A 22,924-nucleotide genomic window follows, 5' to 3' on the forward strand; every position below is an offset into this window, starting at 1 on the left:
CAGAGGTTTCTGGAATTGATTAATAAATTTAGCAAATCTTAAGATACAAAATCAATGTACACAAATCAGTTGCATTTCTATATACTGTTAACACTCAAACTGAGAGTCAAATAAAAAACTCAAAACAAAGAAAGTAAAATAATTAGGAATATGCTTAACCAAGGAGGTAAAAGATCTTTACAAGGAGAACTCTGCAACTCATAGGAATGAAATTGCAGAGGACACAAACAAATAGAAAAATTATAGCATGCTCATGGATAGATAGAATCAACATTGTTTAATTTCCAGACTACCCAAATTCAATGCAATCCTCATCACATTACCAAAATCATACTTCACATATATAGAAAAAATAAATTTTAAGACTTGGATCTAAGGAATGAAGCCATAAGGATTCTAGCGCAAAATGTAAGTAAAACTCTTCTAGATATTGGCATTGGCAAAGAATCTATGGAAAATATCCTAATTGCTATCAAGGCAATAATAGAGAATTAATAAGTTATATTTGATTCAACTAAAAAGCTTTCACAAAGCTTATGAAACCACAAAGAAAATAAACCATTTATAAAATTGGAGAAAATATTCATAAGGTATAATAAAAAGATAATACTACAATTTGTGAAGAACTCTAGTAAATCTGCAAGAAAAAAACAAACAACCCTACTAAAAGGTTAGCAAAAGACATGATCAGAAGCTTCCCAAAAGAAGAAAAACAAAAGGCCAATATATAGTTAAAAATTATTAATGTCACTAATTATCAAGGAAGTTAAAAATTAAAATGATGGTGAGATATCACCTTACCCCAGTTAGAATGTATTTTATTAAAAAGTCCAGAAACCATAGATGTTGACATGGATGCTCAGAGAGTAAGCATCAATTTTGGTGGGACTACAAATTCCTACAACCTTTATAGAATCAGTATGGAGATTTCTCAACTAACTTCAAGTATATGTATCCTCCAATCCAGCAGTTCCATTACTGGGTATGTATACGAAGGAAAAAAAAAATACTTCATCAGAAATACACCTGCACTCAAATGCTTATTTCGGCACAATTCACATTTCCAAAGATGTGGAATCAGCCCAACTAACTGTCAATTCGTGAATGGATTAATAAAATGTGTATGTATACCATGATACCATGGTGTACTACTTTGTCATACAAAAGATAAATTAATAACCTTTGGAACAATCTTGATGGAACTGGAAACCATTCTAAGTGAAGTATCTAAAGAATAAAAAAATAAGCACCACATGTACTCATTATTAAATTGGAAATAAATGATGAGCACACCCATGCATAGATGGAAGTAAAATTCAGTGGAGACCAAAATCAACCTGGGGGCAGCAAGGAGGAAGGGAGGGAAAACCATACCTAAAGGTTAATATGAACGCTTTTTGTGTGATAGGCTTTCCTTTAGTCAGGACTGAAGTATTACAAAGTTAATCCATGTAACCTAAAATATATGTATCCCCTTAATATTTTCAAATTAAACAAAAACAAATAAAACTTAAAAAAATCCAAAACAAGAAAATGCACTGAAAGCAGTCATACTCTAAAATTTTTTGCTGGAACTGGCGTCTTTTCAAACTACCTTGTCAATATGGATAACTATCATAAAAAATACCATGCCTGTAAAATAAAATAATATAACTATCTTCATGTCTAGAAAAAGAAATAATTTACTGTTAAAAATATCTGGTCATGAGGCTAGACCAACACTGAAAATTTCACCCCAACATTTTGTCTTCCTTTAATGGCCCTGAAGGTGAACTTACTTAAACACATGTGAACACACACACTCAATTGAAATCTTATATATAAATTTATTATTATTTGAATTTGTTCATAAAATAAAGTAGTTATAGAACACTTCTTTATAACTACCAGATTACTCATATTTGCATTTTGTAAGTATAGGCAAAAATATAGATATTATACAGTTGATATATTTATAAAATAGAGAATTATCGTGTGGTGCCTGTGGCTCAAGGAGTGGAGCGCTGGTCCCATACACCGGAGGTGGTGGGTTCAAACCCAGCCCCGGCCAAAAAAATCACACACACACACAAAAATAGAGAATTATCTATCACCTATAAACGTTACAACCCAAGAAGAGTCACGGTCCCTAAAACCTCAGTGCTAAAAATTAATATTGGCATCTGCAGAAACAAGCTGATATTGAGACCTCAAATTAAAATATGTTGAATTCTCAAAAGTGGGGAATGAGAGAGAATACCCGAGAAGGGTCAGGTCTAGGAGAACAGGTCTTCTCAAGGAGACCACAAGGATACACCTGCAGGGTCCTCTCCATAGTGACTCAGCTCTTGGGAATTTGCAAACTTAACTTCCTGAAACTTGGAAATTTCCAAGTCCTGTGAAATTCTGTAGTTCTGTAAAGGCTGGAATAGCATCTCCCTCTTGATTCAAACTGACCAATGAGAAGGGTAGCTGTGGGGTGGAACTTTTTGACTGTCCATAAAAGGGGACTGACCAAGCCAGTAGGGCAGCATGGCCATTTGGAATTCTTTTATGCCGTAAGCTCCCAGCAGGTGAATAAAGCCCTTCCTCCTATAAAAAAAAAAAAAAGACATATATAAATAGTGCTAAAAGAGGAAGCCTTTAGTAAATAAGAACAGTTTTATAGGTGGACATTTTTAAGTGGAGATGTATTCTGTAAAAGTGATTTAAAATAACAATGACAAATCTTTTAAGACACTCTTAAAAATTGAGTAGTTAGTAAAGTATCTCAAGAATGGAAGAAAAAGTATCCAATGTGCTCAGCTCTACTATGAAACTAATTTATGGCTTTCATATGAAAGCTATAACCCAGTTATAACGTAAGAATATGGGGAAGGGGGAGAGGGAGGGGAGGGAGGGGGGAGGATGGGCAAAGGGAGGGTGATTGGTGGGATTACACCTGCGGTGCATCTTACAAGGGTACATGTGAAACTTAGTAAATGTAGAGTATAATTGTCTTAATACAATAACTAAGAAAATGCCAGGAAGGCTATGTTAACCAGTGTTATGAAAATGTGTCAAACTATTTATAAAACCAGTGTTTGGTGCCCCATGATCGCATTAATGTACACAGTTATGATTTAATATTAATATAAAAAAATTGAGTAGTAAAGGTGGATTGAAAAATTAGTGTTTAAAGGAACTGTGTGGTAAACTAATTTGAGAGCAGAACACCTTGGAATTTATATACCTATATATATATAAATTTATATATCTACATATATATAAATTTTACCCTTTGAAATAAAGCTTTACAAAGTTTACCCTTTGAAAACCCTTTTAAACAAAGCTTTACAAAGTTGTTTAACCAATTCATATTCATGTTTGAGCCTGTCATATTATTAATATTTTGAATTTATATATATATAAATTTATATATCTGTATATATATACATTTATATATCTATATATATAAATTTTACCCTTGTAAATAAAGCTTTAGAAAGTTGTTTGACAAACTCATATTAATCTTTGGGCCTGTCATATTGTTAATATTTGGGGAAAAAAGCTTTGCTTAAAAAAGGGAAAAAGTTAGGAAGAGGTAAATAGTAAAGTGTCAATAGTTCTCTGAGTAGGTTATATTATTATTACTATCACAGGCAATCATACTCTTGCCTCACAACCTTTACACTAAGTCCTTCTGATGTTAAAAACTTTTTAACAACAGAATATTTACATGATGTATCCTCTCATTTCATTCATTCTCTTCTCAAATATCTTCTTAGAGAAAACTTCTCAGACACTTATGTGTATGTAGATATATGTATATATAACATATATATTACATATATAATATATATCCTCCTTCCATATATGTATACAATGTCAATGCATCTACAATCCTGTATTCCCTACATCCACATATTCATCTGCTTTATATTTCTCCATTAAATTTATTACCATCTGAAAAAACAACTTTCAGTGTTTACTGTCTGAGTCATTCCAGCTAGGATTTAAGCTTAGGAAAACAAGGAAATATGTGTATATACCATAACTAGTATATATCATATCTATATATGCTTTAGAGTCTAACATCTATCATCATCATTATCATCATCTTGTATCTCTTTATATAGTCTTAATTCACCTTATTTATTGTAACTTCATGTTCTGACTCTCCTCATCTACAATATATTTGTTTATCCCAAGAATAGCTGTAAGAGGTTGGAAGCCCTGTGAGAATAAAATAAAAAAAAGGCAACTTAAGCACATAATGTTTATAGGTCTTTTGTTTTTAGCCTTTACAATATCCAATCAAAACAGAAGGGTCCACCTTCTCTCAAAATTTTCCTGAGCAATTCTTTGTATTTAACTTCTCCTCCAACTCCACATTATGGTTACCACTGATATGTGCTTTGTCAGTATAGTTTTACCTTTTTGAAATGTCATACAAATGGAACCATATTAAGCAAAGTGCATTTAGAAATACACTAATGTTATTACATGTATCACTTGCTCATTATTGTTTATTACAAGTAGTATTCCATCATGTGGATTTCTGATAATCTGGTCATCTATTCAGAATTTGAGGGATATTTGACCTATTTCCAGTTTTGGGCAAATGCTTATATGCCTTATGTGGTATAAACAATTGAATACAAGTTTTCGTGTAAACATGTTTTCATTTATCTTTGGTAAATACTAAGGAGTGCAATGGTTAAATCACATGGTAATGATGTGATTACCTTGATAAGAAATTAACAATCTAATTTCCAAAGTGGTTTGTAACTAGTACCTTTTTGGTAGCCTTTTGGGGGATTTTCTATGTGAATAATTATGCCATCTGCAAATAGAGACTTTTTTTTCTTTATTCCCTTTTAATATCTATACCTGATTTGCTATGATGGTAATACTATTCTCATAAAATTAAGCATGTAGTCCCTCCTCTTAAATATATCCTATAGAATGGGTATTATTTTTTCTTAAATTTTGGTAGAATTTAACTAGTCCTGTAGTTTTTTGTGTAAAGGCTTCTAACTATAAATTCAATTTATTTAATAGCTATAGGTCAAAAATATTATCTATGTATTCTTATGTTAACTTGATATTATATGTCTTTTATTTGATTTTTCCATTCCATCTATCTTATCAAATATATGGATGAACTGGTTTTAGTCTTTTCTTATTATCATTCAATCATTCTGTGGTTTGTGGTAATAATACTCTTCTCATATTAATTTCTAATACTGGTCATTTGTGTTTCTCTATTTTATCTTGGTTAAAAAGGCAATTTTATTGACTATTTTTAAGGAGCTAGCTTTAGATTTTATTATTTTGCCTATTGTTTTTGCATTCAATTTTATTGATTTCAGTTCTATCCAGATTTATTGCTTCTTTTATTTTGCTTGCTTTGTGTTTAATACATGGTTGTGGTTTCTAGTGAAGTTGGAAGGTTAGATTGCTGATTTCAGGCTTTTTCTTTGTTCTAATATAGTGATTAATACTATAAATTTTGCTCTAAGTATTGCTTTAGTTTTATCGCACAATTGTGATGTGGTATATGTTTGTTTTCATTTACCTCTAAAGAATTTATTAATTTTCCTTGATACTTCCTCTTTGACATATGTATTAGAAATGTATTTGTTGTTTTGAACATAGTTGGGGCTTTTTACGTATCTTTTCTTTTACTCATGTCTAGTTCATTCCATTTCCTCTCAAAGGACAGGCGTTTTCTGCTGTTTAAAAATTTTTAAGGATGGGTTTAAAGAATATGATTGAGTATTGCGTGTGGGTTTAAAGAAAATCATATTCTTCTATTTGGGGGATTAATCCTTTATAAATGTCTCTTAGGTCAAGTTGGTTTAATGTGCTATCTGAGTCTTCACTCTCCTGCCTGATTTTCTACTTGACCTATTAATTACTCATAGATAATGTTGATGGTTTCATGTACACTTGTGGATTGTTGTATTTATACTTCCAGTTTATCAGTTTTTTTATTTATGCAAATTTCTATTTTTGGTGCCCATATACATAGAATTTTTGTGTTGTATTAGAGAATGGAGGCTTCTATTATTATAGAATATCCTTCTTTTCTTGAACAGAATTTATCTGTTCTAAATTCTATTGGATATTAATAAAGATATTCCAGGTTTATTTTCAACCAGTGCTTACATCATGTATATTTTCCTTACTTTCATTAAACCTATCTATCTCTGCATATGTGTGTGTGTGTGTGTGTGTAGTGATTTTCTTATAGAGAGCAGTCAGGTTGGTCTTGAGTTTTTTATTTTAATATGTTATGGGAGTGCATATATTTTATTTACATAGTTTGCATTTGTATATTTTAAATCAAAGTTATGGATATGCCCTTCACCCTGAAAATGTGCAGTGTATCTGTACAAGTACCCATTGTTTGGAAATGTACCATTCTCCTTCTCTCTCTCTCCTCCCTACTTGAATTGTGTTGAGTTTTACTTTCCTATGAGCACATAGGCGTTGACCATATAGTTACAATTCAGCATTTAATATATGTGGTGTTGTTTTTTCCATTCTTGTAATACTTCACTTAAAGGAATGGTTTCTAATTCTACCCAAGTTGTTACAAGAGATATTAGGTCCCAATCTTTTTTCATGGTTGAGTAGTGTTAGATGGTTATGCATCTACATTTTATTAACCCACTCATGTATCAATGGGCACTTGAGCTGTTTTCACATCCTTGTGATTGTGAATTGTGCTGCTATGAACATTCGAGTGCAAGTGTCTTTTCAATAAAATGTCTCTTTTTCTTTTAAACATCTAGTAGAGGGATTGCAGGATCAAATGGTAGGTCTATTTAAGTTCTTTGAGGAATCTCCACAGTACTTTCCATAAAGGTTGAACTAGTTTCAAGTCTCACCAACAGTGTATGAGTGTTCCCTTCTCTCTGCATTCACACCAACCTGTTTCTTCGGGACATTACAATGTGAGACATTCTCACTGGGCTTAGGTGTTATCTCAATATGCTTTTGATTTGCATGTCTCTGATTATTAGGAATGTGGAGCATTTTTTCATGTGTTTTCTGGGTATTAGTTTATCTTCATTAGAAAAGTTTCTGTTCATGTCTCTTGCCCAACTTATAATGGGGTTATATGATCTTTTCTTATTGATTTGCTTGATCTACAAAGCACACAGACAACTACAGAATGGGAGAAGGTACTTTCATGCTAAACATCTGATGAAGGGCTGATAACTGGAATCCATGAAAATATAAAGTTTTTAAAAGTACTCATGCCCTTCCCCAGACATAGTTTTTGGCTTACAAAGTACTTATGCCTTCATATGGGTAAAGGTTTTTTTTTTTTTTTCTTTTTTAAATCTTATTCCCTTTCATCAGCTATGATGTATTCGCCAGTCACCAGTGCCCTATGGTGACAGCTTTGATTATTTTTCTTTTCCTTTTGCATAGTCTGGGGCTCTTGTTTCTGTGAACAGGAGAAACTGATCAGTGTAGAAGTTGTTGCTCCTCTTCCCATCACCCATACTTGTACTATGAGGGATGTTTTTTCAGAACCTCCCCAAACTTTGTTGTGAGTATACAGTGATATCCACAGAGGAGAGGCTGTGAGTGAGTGTGAATTTTCCTTATGTATGTGACTCTAGTGTTTCTATATTCTGTCCCTAGTCACAGTCATCTTTTACCAACTTTTGCCAACAATTAAATTTTTTTTTCAAATTTTGAAATTCTTTTAGACATCAAAAAAATTGCAACACAGTAGAGTTCCCTTACATATATATTTCATACAGATTTCCTTTATGTTAATATTTTATATATCTATAGAATACTTGTATTTATCAAAACTAATAAATTATCTTATCTTTGATGTTATACTTACTGTTCAGTAAAAATATATTAGCTTAATTGTTAGTAGTGTCAGACTATACCATTTCCACATAAGTAATTTTTTGCATCTTATCTCCACTCCTTGCCTTTCCTTTATTAGATTTTAACTTATTGATTATCTTGTGACATTATCCTTTTTATAGGTTCAAGAAAATTATGAATTTTTAATATATCTGGCTTTATTTCTATTGTTGTAAAGGTGAAAGTGACTGACTTTCCAGCTTTGTGTACTCTCAGTGGAAATCAGGAGTAAGTATTTTTCAAATCAATGAGTAAATAAATGAATGATTTGTCACATACAAGTAAATTTAATATATAAGGAGAAAAAAATAAAACAAATATTTAAATATTAATGTTCATCATGCATATTAAATATTTTCTAATGTTCTTTTTATGTGCTAACCCATTTAGAAGTCCTTCATAGCTTTGTTCTAAATGTAGTGTTTATAAATACTTCATACTTCTTTTTGCATTTTAGGTAAATATCTACTCAAAATATGCAAATATCCTTTCCCATTGTGTAGGTTGTCTCTTTGCTTTGGTTATTGTCTCCTTAGCTGTACAGAAGCTTTTCAGTTTAATGAAGTCCCATTTGTTTATTTTTGTTATTGTTGCAATTGCCATGGCAGTCTTCTTCATGAAGTCTTTCCCCAGGCCAATATCTTCCAGTGTTTTTTCTATGTTTTCTTGGAGGATTTTTATTGTTTCATGCCTTAAATTTAAGTCCTTAGAAGCATGAATCCTATGTACTCAATTTTGATATGAGGACAATTAATGACAATTATGGTTATGGGGGGGAAGCAGAAAGAGGAAGGAGGGAGGAGGGTGGGGCCTTAGTGTGTGTCACAATTTATGGGGTCAAGACATGATTGCAAGAGGGACTTTACCTAACAATTGCAATCAGTGTAACCTGGCTTATTGTACCCTCAATGAATCCCCAACAATAAAAAAAAAAAAATCTACTCAAAAAAGACTTTTTTTTCAAATTTGAGATCACATCATTTTGTGAGTGTATCCATCTATGATGTGAAAATATATAAAGCAGTAGCTGTTAGTCCTTAAACTTTATTTTTTTTTCTTTTTTTTTTTTTTCTTTTTTTGTGGTTTTTGGCCGGGGCTGGGTTTGAACCCGCCACCTCCGGCATATGGGACCGGCGCCCTACTCACTGAGCCACAGGCGCCGCCCAGTCCTTAAACTTTAATTTTGGAATTTTGTGGAAAAGCTCAGATATGTGTCACAATATAGTTACAGTATTTAAATTGAAAATATTTTCTTCACACAGTCATCAGTTGCATTAGAGTGAACTGTGGTAAATCATTGGTTACCTAACCTTGTTACTTATCAAAATGATGTGACCACAATGCCTAGTTTAATTGAGTGTTTCTATTTTAGTCAACCAATAATGAGTGTTTTATGATATCCAGACACTTAGTTTTGTAGAACATGTGAGGGTACTATTGTGAAAGGGATGAATTATTTTTTTTTTTAGTCTCAAATAATTTGTACCCAAATTAACATATTTCAGCCTCATATTCCATTATTGGAAAGGTAGTGATGTGGGAGTTATTTATGTCCTACTGCTCAAGGTCATCACCCAGGTCTGATTTTTCACACATGTGTGCCTCCTGAGGGTTCATGTTAGGATGTGGTTCACAGAGTTAGTTACTGCTGCAGATGCTGGGAGCTTGTCAAAAAGTGATGTGAATTTGAGGAAATTTTTGAAGAACTATCCAAAGAAAGGTAAATACAACTTTACTTCATGACATCTTATACTATTAATTCTTTTTCTATTACTTCTCTACTAGTTGTTCTGTAAAAAGAAAATACCAAAGTTATTATTGCTGTATTAGTTATGGCTTTGATATTTTTGCATGTTCCATTTGTGGAGCACTACACCACACACTTACAACTAGGTCAACTAATATCTTTCCCACCTGTTCTTTTTTGTTGAAATCATTTTATAATTTCAGAATGCCTCAAAACATAAGTTTACTTTAAATAACTGATCTGTTAGAGATAATGGCAGTATAGAAGCATGAGCGTATGTGATGTAGACACCTCTTTCTGATGAGGACTCAGGAGATGAAGTGAAGAAGGTGCAACGATAATCTGTCAGGTTCTTTGTTGCACACACCTACATATCTTATTTAAGATGGTTATGATGCTGAGTTTGACTGAGATGATCCCTCATATGCATCTGAAGAAAGATGACTCTCTTGATGATGAAGTTCCTCATCTACATCTACTTCATAGCAACCTCCTCTATCAAAGAAAAAGAAAGTGGCAAAGTTATTCACAAATGTATGTATATAAGTTGACGTAACTTGCGCCGTCCATAGCAGTTAGAGTTACAGAGCCACCAAACGATTTCTTCACCAAAATGAGAAGTCCCAAAGAAATTCTTGAATTCTTTCTTGATGACAAGGTCATTGAACTTATTGTCAAATACTCAAACTCATACACTGTTAAGTAGGATGTAAATCTTAGCTCAATAAGCTCCAAATCCAAGTGTTTTCTGGAAATTATTTTTTTGAGTGTTTATGGCTCAGTTCTGAGATTGTATATGTTCTAGGAACAAAAAACTGGTGTGCATAATGTACTCACTGATGCTTCCATAAGACATGACTACTTTGAAACTGTATTTTCCAATTTGCATGTTGCTGACAATGCTAATTTGACTCAATGGACAAGTTTCCCAAGTTGCAACCTCTGATAAGCATACCCAATGAGAGATGCATGAAATTTGTTCCAAATGAAACATATTTCAGCTTTGATGAATGCATGGTTCCTTATTTTGGTACTCATGGGAGCACACAATTTGCAGGGGTCCTCAAACTGTAGCCCGTGGGCCACATGAGGCGGTGTGATTCTATTTGTTCCCATTTTGCTTTTTTACTTCAAAATAAGATATGTGCAGTGTGTATAGGAATTTGTTCATAGCTTTTTTTTTTTTTAAACTATAGTCCGGCCCTCCAATAGTCTGAGGTACAGTGAACTGGTCCCCTGTTTAAAAAGTTTGAGGATGCCTGTATTGGGGGAAAGCCCATTGGTTTAGCTGTAAGTGTTAGTGTGGTGCAACACTTCTGGGATATTGAGGATGCCTGTATTGGGGGAAAGCCCATTGGTTTAGCTGTAAGTGTTAGTGTGGTGCAACACTTCTGGGATATTGAGGATGCCTGTATTGGGGGAAAGCCCATTGGTTTAGCTGTAAGTGTTAGTGTGGTGCAACACTTCTGGGATATATTAGCTGGTTCCAGCTGTATCTGGCTAAAACCTCAAATAGTAAACATTAGGAATGTGGTGTCAGTGGATCACTTGTCCTTCAGTTTACTGAGGCACTTACAGAGGTACACATTGTACAATACCATTATTTATTTAAGAACTTTTTCACAATATTGCACTTATTGATAAGCTCAGTTCAACAAAACATTAGGCAAGGTAACAGGATCGCATTGACAAAGCTCCACTGGAATCAGATGCAGCTGTGAAGAAAAAAGAATGAAGCACATTTAATTATTGAATTGCTATCAAAAGCAATATTGTCTGCAGATGGAATGATAACAGGGTGGTCACTCTATTCTCATCTGATGCTGGTATTGACACCCTATGTGTTTTCGATCATTATTTCCAGAAATGGAAAAAGAAAAAGTCCAAGTTCAGCAGCCAAATGTGATCAAAGTGTATAGCCATTTCATAGGAGATGTAGACAGATCTGATGACAACTTTTATAAGTATTGGGCATCAATCTATGAAAATAAATAATATTCAGGTCCTCTTTTATGTTTCAAATTGGTCTTACAAAATGCATGACAACTGCATAAAACATGATGGGAAGCTAAAGGATTTTCTAGAGTTTAGTCAACGTGGTATACCGTTATCTGAGGACCCACAGTCGTCCTCAAGAACCTGGCCACAGAGGAGGACCTTCTCAGTAGTGCAACACTGACTCACATTATGATGGCATGTATCAAACAGGGAAAGCAAATTCAGTGTGATGAATGTCATAAAGACATCATTTTTAATGTGAAAAATGTGATGTTGCCTTACATGTGAGGTGTTCTGTTGAATATTACACTAAATGGCAGATATCATCACTTCCTGAAATAAGAAACATGATTTTTGGAGAACATCCTCTTAAGTAATGTATCACGAGAATGGAAAAGCAAGTATCCAATGTACTCCATACTAATATGAAACCAGCAGACGAACAACTATACATCCACACAAAAGAAAAATTCAACCATAATAAAGAAGAAGTGGGAGGGGAGGAGGAAAAAGGGAGGAGGGAGGGGTATTCATAAGCTCTCATTAACAGGCACAATGTAAGGGTACATGGGTGAAGGGGTTAACTACAACTTGGACTTTCTAAAAACTCAAACAATGTAATTTAATTATCTGTACCATTATGTCAATATGAAATAAATAAGAAAAAGAAAAAAGCAAAACATGATTTTGCACATCACACTGTGTGGCAAAGGTTTTGCTTACTTTTGCATTTTCGACACTATATAACTTAACAATGGAATATAGTAAAATTATTTTCTTTTTAAATCCTTGTCCCTTGAATTTTTCTAGGTAGCATATATAAATTTCATTCAAAAAAAATAAATTTAACCTCCAGCATTGGGTTAAGCATCTTCCACCATGAGAGCTACAATTCTAAATGAAAATGTTACATAATTTTTACAAATTAAAGAAAATTTAGAGATTACTTCACTTAGTGTTGAGGCAATAGGGTCCCACAAAAATAAAATAGCAGAAAAGATCATACATCTAGTTATAAAAAGAATGTGTAAAAATTTTAATCTTCTCACTTTTTTCCCAGGGTACTTCATATGGCATTACTTTTTTGAGTATTTGCCTTTAAAAAGTCTATCAGTTTTTCATAAATTATCATCAATGTATTTTGGAACTGTCTTTAGACTTAACTTAGGATTCACACAAGCAAATGAGTCTCATTACTATAAAGACATGTCTCATACAATTAAATTGGTGCATAAAAGTATAAGGAAGGATTTATGTTAATCAAATATTTCCCCCACCTCTCTCCATCTTTGCCATAAATGACAAACTGATAATGCATAGTAATTACGTATTCCTTAAGATTCTTTCTTCATTAGATTTAAAGGATATATTGGATATAACTGACAATCTGCACTCTGTTTTGAGGAAAATAAATTAAAATTTATTTTGCTAATACAGTAGTGGCTACAATTGAACAGATTTCACAACTAGCATTCTTATTTGGATACAAAACACTATGATAAATTATAGCTCAAAGTCTTATAGTCTTATATACAAAATATATTACACAGCAGCACTTTCCACCTTTTGCTTAAAGGCAAATATTTCTATTCCATATGGTATGTTAGATCTCATAAAATATAGATGAATAACTTTAAAGTGTCCAGGTTTCTTCGCGAAACGTATCTTTTTACTTGTTCACAAATGAAATAAAAAACCTCAGTTGTGATGCTTTACTAAGAATAGTGTCTTCCACTTCCATCCAGGTTAATACGAAGGATGTAAAGTCTCCATTTTTTTTAATGGCTGAATAGTATTCCATGGTATACATATACCACAGCTTGTTAATCCATTCCTGGGTTGGTGGGCATTTAGGCTGTTTCCACATTTTGGCGATTGTAAATTGAGCTGCAATAAACAGTCTAGTGCAAGTGTCCTTATGATAAAAGGATTTTTTTCCTTCTGGGTAGATGCCCAGTAATGGGATTGCAGATGCCCAAATGGGAGGTCTAGCTTGAGTGCTTTGAGGTTTCTCCATACTTCCTTCCAGAAAGGTTGTACTAGTTTGCAGTCCCACCAGCATTGTAAAAGTGTTCCCTTCTCTCCACATCCACGCCAGCATCTGCAGTTTTGAGATTTTGTGATGTGGGCCATTCTCACTGGGGTTAGATGAGACATTATTCTTAGTAAAGCATCACAAGAATGGAGAAGCATGAATCCTATGTACTCAATTTTGATATGAGGACAATTAATGACAATTAAGGTTATGGGGGGAAAGCAGAAAGAGGGATGGAGGGAGGGGGGTGGGGCCTTGGTGTGTGTCACACTTTATGGGGGCAAGACATGATTGCAAGAGGGACTTTACCTAACAATTGCAATCAGTGTAACCTGGCTTATTGTACCCTCAATGAATCCCCAACAATAAAAAATAAAATAAAATAAAAATAAGAAAAAAAAAAAAAAAAACCTCAGTTGTTTCCATTCATGTAATTCTGTATGATTTTATTCAACGAATACTTATTTTGTGCCTACTAATTAAAGTACTGGGATTATAAAAGTAAAAAGAAAAAGACAAAAATTCTTGCCATAATGGAGCTTACATTTTTAGTGGTAGAGGCAAGAAAATAAATAAAATATCTATTAAGTGAAATAGTAATAAGTGATAAGTATAGACAAGGGAACTTGTTATAAAATGTTGGAGAGCCTAAAATTATAGATGTGGGACTTAAACTTCATTAAGAAGGTGGTTTTGTAGCCAGGGCAGCTCATACTTTTAATGTCAGCGCTTTCAAAGGACAAGGTAGGAGGATCAATTGAGGCCAGAAGTCCAAGACCAACCTGGGCAACATACTATGACCCTATATCTACAAAATTGTTTCGAAAAATTAGCTATGCACAACCTAAAATCCTAGATAGAAGGCTGAAGCAGGAGGATTGCTTGAGCCCAAGTTTTCCGCCCTGAGTGACAGAGCAGGACTATGTCTTAAAAAAAAAAAAAAAGAAAGAAAGAAAGAAAAAGAAAAAAACCCTAAAATAATACAAGGAGAGAGTCATGAATATGTCTAAGGAAAGAGCCTTCCAGAGAGGGAAAAGAAGTTTATAAAGGTCCTAAGGCTAAAGCACACATAGTACTTTTCAATAATAGCAAGAAGCCTGAGCAACCAGGTAGATGTGAGTAAAAAATAGTGGGCAATGGGAGTACTAAAATTTGAAATTATAGAGGTAAGAGAGTTAGCTCATATAAAGCCTTGAAGATTATAGTGAGGGACATGTCTTGTTATGTGTACAAGATGGGAAGCCAGTAGAAGATTATTTCAGAAGAAAGATATAATTTAATTCAAGTTTTTGGTTAGAAGGAGATAAACACCATGGGAAAATAAATAAAATATAATGAGGGAGCTCAAGAGTTGTGAGAATGAAGGACTATTTCAGTTATAAATTGAATGGTTGCATAAACTTGTTCGAGAAGATAACATTTGAACAAAGACTTTTCAGAGATGAAGAAATTAAGCATATAGATATCTGGGGGAAGAGTTTTTTAGAAATTTGAAAGAGGTAGTGTAAAGACCTTAAGTCAAATACATGATTGAGAAGCATCTGGGATATTATTTTAGGAAGAGTTGAACAAGATGAAGAATAGTAGGAGAAGGACACATTATGAGGTTACAGAACAAAATTAAAGTGAGAAATAATGGTAGGTTGGACCAGGATGACAGCAATGAAGTTGGTGAAAACTGGTTGAATTATGTATATATTCTAAAGGCAGGGACAACAGAATTTGCTGACAGAACAAATGTAGAATGGGAAAGGAGATTTGATGACATCCTGATTACTTTTTCATTACAGTAAAAATAAATAATATTAAATTTACCATCTTATCAATTTTTAACTTTTTAATTCTATAACGTTCAGTATATCCACATTGCTGTGAAGCAGATCTCCAGAATGTTTTCACGTTGCAAAACTGAAACTATCCATTGAATGTCAATTCCTCTTTTCTACCTCTCTCCAGCTCCTAGCAATCATTCCAATTTCTATTTCTATGAATTACACTACTCTAGATACCTCATAAAAGTAAAATCATACAGTATTTACATTTTTGTGATTGACTTTCGTTGCTTATTTGTTGAAAGTTCAATCATGTTTTGTCACGTGACAGAATATTTTCCTTTTAACATTAAATAATATTCTATTTTATTTATCTACCATTTTTGCATTATTGATTATCTATAAATATACATTTGCAGTGTTTCCAACTCTTGGCTGCTGTAAATCATGCAGCAATGAACATAATTAGGCAAACATCTCTTACAAAATATGCTTTAAATTCTTTTGGGTATAAACCCAGAAGAGACAGTGTAGATTATAAAATAGCTTTTCTTTTCTTTATTTTTTAAAGACCATCCATATTATTTTCCATAGCAGTTGCACCATTTTATAATCTCACACTGTGCCAAAGGTTCTGATATCTCCACATCATACCTTTCAAACGTTTGCTATTGTTTCTACTTTTGTTTATATAATAGTCATTCTAATGTAAGATGATACATCATTAAAGTTTTGATTTACATTTATCCAAAGATTAGTGATGTCGCATATATTTTTATACACTGATTGACCATTTCTATATTATTATTTTTTAATTTTCGAGACAATTTATTTAAAAAGCAAAATATACAATATCTTAGAAGGTTTGAGTAAATGGAATACAGGGGCATGGTTTTAAGAGTATCAATATGTTTTACCAATTTTTTGGGGGGGGATTCCTTGAGGTTGCATCAGATTACATTGATTGCATTCGTTAGGTAAAGTCCCTCCTATAATTGTGTCCTGCCCCCCAAAGGTGTGTCACACACCACCACTCCCCACCTCCCTCTCTCCTTCCCTCTCTCTGCTCTTCTCTTGCCCCAACCCCCACCATGTAGGTCATCAACTGTCCTCATATGAGAATCGAGTAGATAGAATTCTTACTTCTTCATTCTTGTAATGCTTTACTAAGAATAATATGTTCCACTTCCATCCAGGTTAATACAAACAATGTAAAATCTCCATCTTGTTAAAGGCTGAATAGTATTCTATGTATACATATACCACAGTTTGTTTATCTGTTCCTGGGTTGTTGAGCATTAGATTGTTTCACATTTTGGTGCTTGTAAATTGAGCTGCAATAAACAGTCTAGTGCAAATGTCCTTATGATAAAGTGTTTATTTTCTTTTTGGTAGATGCCTGGCATTGGGATTTCAGGATAAAATGGGTGGTCTAATTTGAGTCCTTTCAGTATTCTCCATACTACCTTCCAAAAAGCTTGTATTAGTTTGCAGTCCCATCAATGGTGTAAAAGTGTTCCCTTCTCTCTGCATCTATGCTAGATGATTTTTTTTTATATTGATAATTATACAATGTCAGTTCCATACAAAACCTCTGGTCCTTTACATCCTCATCTGTACTACAATTTCTGTTATGGCTACTGCAATTTATATCTTTATATATGGTGTACCTACTGCCATAGATTTATAGTTATTGTTTTTGTTATTCAAATTCTACACAGCAAAATTGCAAAAGTACATGTGAGTATACTTATCTGTATATTTACCTTGTTTTTAACTTTTAACCTCTAAATACGTATTTTCACTTTTCTTTTCTTTTTTATTTTTTTTGAGACAGAGTCTTACTATGTTGCCCTTGATACAGTCCCATGGTGTCACAGCTCACAGCAACCTCAAACTCATGGGGTCAAGTGATTCTCTTGCCTCAGCCTTCCTTGTAGATGGGACTACAGGCGACCCGCCACAATGCCTATCTATTTTTGTTGTTGTTGTCGTTGTTTTGTTTGTTTAGCAGGCTCAGGTCAGGTTTGAACCCACCAGCCCTAGTGCATGTGGCCGGCGCCGTAACTGCTGAGCTATGGTGGCCAAGCCAAACTACATATATTTTCTAAAAAGAAAAGCATTATCTTCCATAATTATAGTATAATTATCAAAATGAAATTATTTTCTTCATGTAGTGAATTAATAAGTTTTCTAACACTAAGCCTTGCATTACTGAAGTAAGACTTAAAGCGTACAATTCAACTTAATTTTTTTATTTGAAATTTTACATCTGTAAAGAGATTAAACTATGGCATACTTTTTCATATCATATCATATTTGCGTATGCTGGCATTTTATTTAATAGTTAAAAGTTAAAACTCATGTATTTTGGGGGCTGAGTGATGGCTACAGTAGTGTTTCACTGTGCAATAATTCATTGAATTATATACTTGAGATTTTATTGGAGAACCTTATCTTTTGAATCAGCTTCAAACTTCTGCCTACTGCATTTTCATTTCAACTTGAAGAAATCCATTTAGCATTTTATCTTTTGTAGAACAAGTCTATTGCTAATGAACTCTTTCAGCTTTAGCTTATCTAAGACAGTCTTAATTTCTCATTTATGTTGTAAGGTAGTTTTGTCTGATACAATACTCTAGGTTGACAGGTTTTCTTCTCCCTGTACTTTGAATATATAATCCTCTTTCTAGCCTGTATATTTTCTGCTAAGAAATCCACTGATAATTTCATACAAGCTCCCCTACATATGTCAAATCACTTATATCTTGCTGCTTTTACAGTTCTTTGCCTTTGACTTTAGATGGTTTTATTACAATACATGCTGCCCCAAAAGTCACCCCCTAAAGTGGCTATACATGGAGAAAATTGGAAATTGTATCTAAATATACCTCTATTTACAAAATCTTTGTTACAAAATTTTATAAAGAGCCAGCATGTAGAGAATATTTCTTTAAAATTTTTGTAAAATTTTGTAACGAGTATTTCGTAAATGAAGGTCCACTTAGCTACAAATTTCTATTTTACCCATGTAAAGCAACTTTAGGGATACTCCCTGTATGCTCTGGTGTGGTGCTTTTTTGATTTATCTTAGCTAGACTTCTTTGAGTTTATTGAAACTGTATATGAATGCTTTTCCTCTGATTTAGTTAGTTTCAAAGAAGTTTTCTACCTCTTTTTAAATTTCTTTTCTTTCTGGTATTCTCATTATAAATATGTTACATCTTTTGAACTTGTCCCATAATTCTGGAATATTCTGTTCTTTTTTTGTTTGTTTGTTTTATCTTTCTTTTCAGTTTTAGAGGTTTCTATTGTAAAATCTTCAAGCTCAGAGATTCTTTTCTCAGCCATGTCCAATCTACTGATGAGCCCATAAAAGGCATTATTTCTTTATGTTGTAATTTTTTAATCTTTCACTCCTTTCTGGTTATTTCTTACAATTTACATCCCTTTCCTTATATATGCATCTGATATTTCACATTGTCTACTTTTTCCATTAAGGCCCTTAGCATATTAACCATAGATTTTTATTTATGTATTTACTGTTTTTTTTTTAATTGTTCTAAACTTACCCATGTACCAAAAACATTTGTACCTAATATTTTGATATAAACTTTCTAAATATTTTGAAATTAGAAATAATATTGAGCTAGGATAAAAAGAAGGCATACTATATATACACAATGGAACACTAGTCATAAAATAAGGAATTTCTGCCATTTATGACAGCACAGATTATCTAAAACTATATAGTAGAATGGTGTTTACTAGAGATTGGGACAGGGGTTGGAGAGACTTTGGAAACCCACAGTATTTTACTTTATTATATATATATATTTGAGACAGACTCTCACCATGTCACCCTCAGTAGAGTGCTGTGGCATCACAGCTCACGGCAACCTCAAATTCCTGGGCTCAAGCGATTCTCTTGCCTCAGCCTCTCAAGTATCTGGGACTATAGGCAACCTCCAAAACACCCAGCCATTTTTTTTTTTGTTGTTGCAGTTGTCATTGTCGTTTAGCTGGCCCCAGCCAGATTTGGACCTGCCACCCTCAGTGTATGTGGCTGGCACCATAACCACTGTGCTATGGGTGCTGAGCCAACCCACAGATTTTAAAAGATTCACCCTCTAAAGGCAATTGACCTATTTCACAGGCTCATATTTTCAATATATCTATAATATATCATTGCAATATATATATAATATATCATTATATATTATATATAATACATATATTTTATATTTATTTTCCTTTTCCTTTTCTTCCCCTACCTTAAGGTGGGTCTCAGATCTCATATTTTGTATTTTTGATAGCCAATACTATTTGATTATTATAATGGGTAAATTTAAATATTCCTATCAAAAATAATTTTTGGAGGGTATAAAGAAGAAGGAGTCAGTTGGTTTCAATGACTTCCAGGCATTTTTGAACCTATCCTCTTACCCTACCTTCAACTACTCCAACCCACTTCAACATTTATCACCTCAACTGCTTACCACCAAATTCACTGCTTTCATTATACCTCTCAGGGGGAGCATGGCCTTCTGGTGTGTGTCATTTTATAATACATGGTCTCAAAGTAAGAGTCAGCTCTATTCTCCAAAGGTAAGTGATACCCAAACCCACAAATATCAGCACCTATAGTAATATTTGAACGATGTAACCCTGAACTCGTTTCCCTTTTTTTTTTTTTTTATTGTTAAAACATAGCTGTGTACATTAATGCAATCATGGGGCACCATACACTGGTTTCATATACCATTTGACATATTTTCATCACACTGGTTAACATTGCCTTCCTGGCATTTTCTTAGTTATTGTGTTCAGACATTTATATTCTACATTTACTAAGTTTCACATGTACCCTTGTAAGATGCACCGCTGGTGTAATCCCACCAATCATTCTCCCTCCACGCATCTGCCCCCCTCCCTCCCCTCCCTCTCCCCCTTCCCCCTATTTTTAGGTTATAACTGGGTTATAGCTTTCATGCGAAAACCATAAATTAGTTTCATAGTAGGGCTGAGTACATTGGATACTTTTTCTTCCATTCTTAAAATACCTTACTAAGAAGAATATGTTCCAGCTCCATCCATGTAAACATGAAAGAGGTAAAGTCTCCATCTTTCTTTAAGGCTGCATAATATTCCATGGTGTACATATATCATAATTTATTAATCCATTGGTGGATCGATGGGCACTTGGGCTTTTTCCATAACTTAGCAATTATGAATTGGGCTGCAATAAACATTCTGGTACAAATATCTTTGTTATGATGTGATTTTTGGTCTTCTGGGTATATACCTAGTAGAGGAACTATAGGATTGAATGGCAGGTCTATTTTTAGATCTCTAAGCGTTCTCCAAACATCTTTTCAAAAGGAATTTATTAATTTGCATTCCCACCAGCAGTGTAGAAGTGTTCCCTTTTCTCCACATCCACACCAACATCTCTGGTCTTGGGATTTTGTGATATGGGCTAATCTTACTGGAGTTAGATGATATCTCAAAGTAGTTTTGATTTGCATTTCTCTGATGATTAAAGATGATGAGCATTTTTTCTTATGTCTGTAGGCTGTGCACCTGTCTTCTTCAGAGAAGTTTCTCTTTAAGTCCCTTGCCCAGCCTGTGATGGGATCACTTGTTCTTTTCTTGCTAATACATTTGAGTTCTCTGTGGATTCTGGTTATTAAACCTTTGTCGGTGAAATAACCTGCAAATATCTTCTCCCATTCTGAGAGCTATTTGCTTGCTTTACTTACTGTGTTCTTGGCTGTGCAGAAGCTTTTTAATTTGATCAGGTCTCAGTAGTGTATTTTTGAAGCTGCTTCAATTGCCCAGGGGTCCTCCTCATAAAAACTTGCCCAGACGATTTCTTCAAGGGTTTTTCCTTCACCCTCTTCTAGTATTTTTATAGTTTCGTGTCTTAAGTTTAAATCTTTAATCCAGTGAGAGTCTATCTCAGTTAATGGTGAAAGTGTGGGTCGAGGTTCAGTCTTCTACAGGTTGCCAGCCAGTTCACCTGGCACCATTTGTTAAATAGGGAATCTTTTCCCCAATGAATGTTTTTAATTGGCTTGTCAAAGATCACATAATGGTAAGTAGCTGTATTCATCTCTTGGTTCTCTATTCTGTTCCAGACATATACTTCTCTGTTTTTGTTCCAGTACCATGCTGTTTTGATCACTATTGATTTACAGTATAGTCTGAGGTCTGGTAGCATGATTCCTTCTGCTTTGCTTTTATTTCTGAGTAATGTCTTGGCTATTCAAGATTTTTTATGTTTCCATATAAAATGAAGTATTATTTTTTCAAGGTCTTTAAAGTATGACAGTGGAGCTTTAATAGGGATTGCATTAAAATTGTATATTGCTTTGGGTAGTATGGACATTTTAACAATGTTGATTCTTCCCAGTCATGAGCATGGTATGTTTTTCCATTTGTTACCATTTTCAGCTATTTCTTTTCTTCGAGTTTCATAGTTCTCTTTATAGAGATCTTTCATGTTCTTTGTTAGATAAACTCCCAAATATTTCATCTTCTTTGGCACTACTGTGAGTGGAATAGAGTCCTTAACTGTTTTTTCAGCTTGACTATTGTTGGTATATATAAAGGCTACTGATTTATGAATGTTGATTTTGTAACCTGAGATGCTGCTGTATTCCTTGATCAATTCTAAGAATTTTGTAGTAGAATCCCTGTTGTTTTCCAGATATACAATCATATCATATGCAAAGAGCGAAAGTTTGATCTCTTCTGACCCTATATGGATACCCTTGATCCCCTTTTCTTCCCTAATTGTCTTGGCTAAAACTTTCGTTACAATGTTAAAGAGCAGTGGAGACAATGGGCAGCCTTGTGTGGTTCCTGATCTGAGTGGCAATGATTTCAATTTAACTCCATTAAATATGATATTGGCTGTGGGTTTGCTGTAGATGGCCTCTATCAGTTTAGGAAATGTACCTTCTATACCAATTTTCTTAAGTGTTCTGATCATAAAGGGATGCTGGATATTATCAAATGCTTTTTCTGCGTCAATTGAGAGAATCACATGGCCTTTGTTTTTTAATTTGTTTATGTGCTGAATTATACTTATAGATTTACATATATTGAACCAAACTTGAGACTCTGGGATAAAACCAGCTTGGTCATGATGTATAATTTGTTTGATGTGTTGCTGGATTCTGTTTGTTAGGATCTTGTTGAATATTTTTGCATCTATATTCATTAGTGATATTGATCTGTAATTTTTTTTTTCTTGTTGGGTCTTTTTCTGGTTTGGGGATCAGGGAGATGTTTGTTTCATAGAACATGTTGGGTAGTCTTCCTTCTTTTTCTACATTTTGGAACAGGTTGAGTAACATAGGTACTAGTTCCTATTTAAAGGTTTGGTGGAATTCTGACGTGAAGCCATCTGGTCCTGGGCTTTTCTTTTTAGTGAGGTTTTGTATGGTTGATGCTATTTCAGAACTTGATATGGGCCTGTTCAACATTTCCACTTGATTCTAG

Source organism: Nycticebus coucang, chromosome X, assembly GCF_027406575.1.
Source record: "Nycticebus coucang isolate mNycCou1 chromosome X, mNycCou1.pri, whole genome shotgun sequence".
Lineage (NCBI taxonomy): Eukaryota > Metazoa > Chordata > Mammalia > Primates > Lorisidae > Nycticebus > Nycticebus coucang.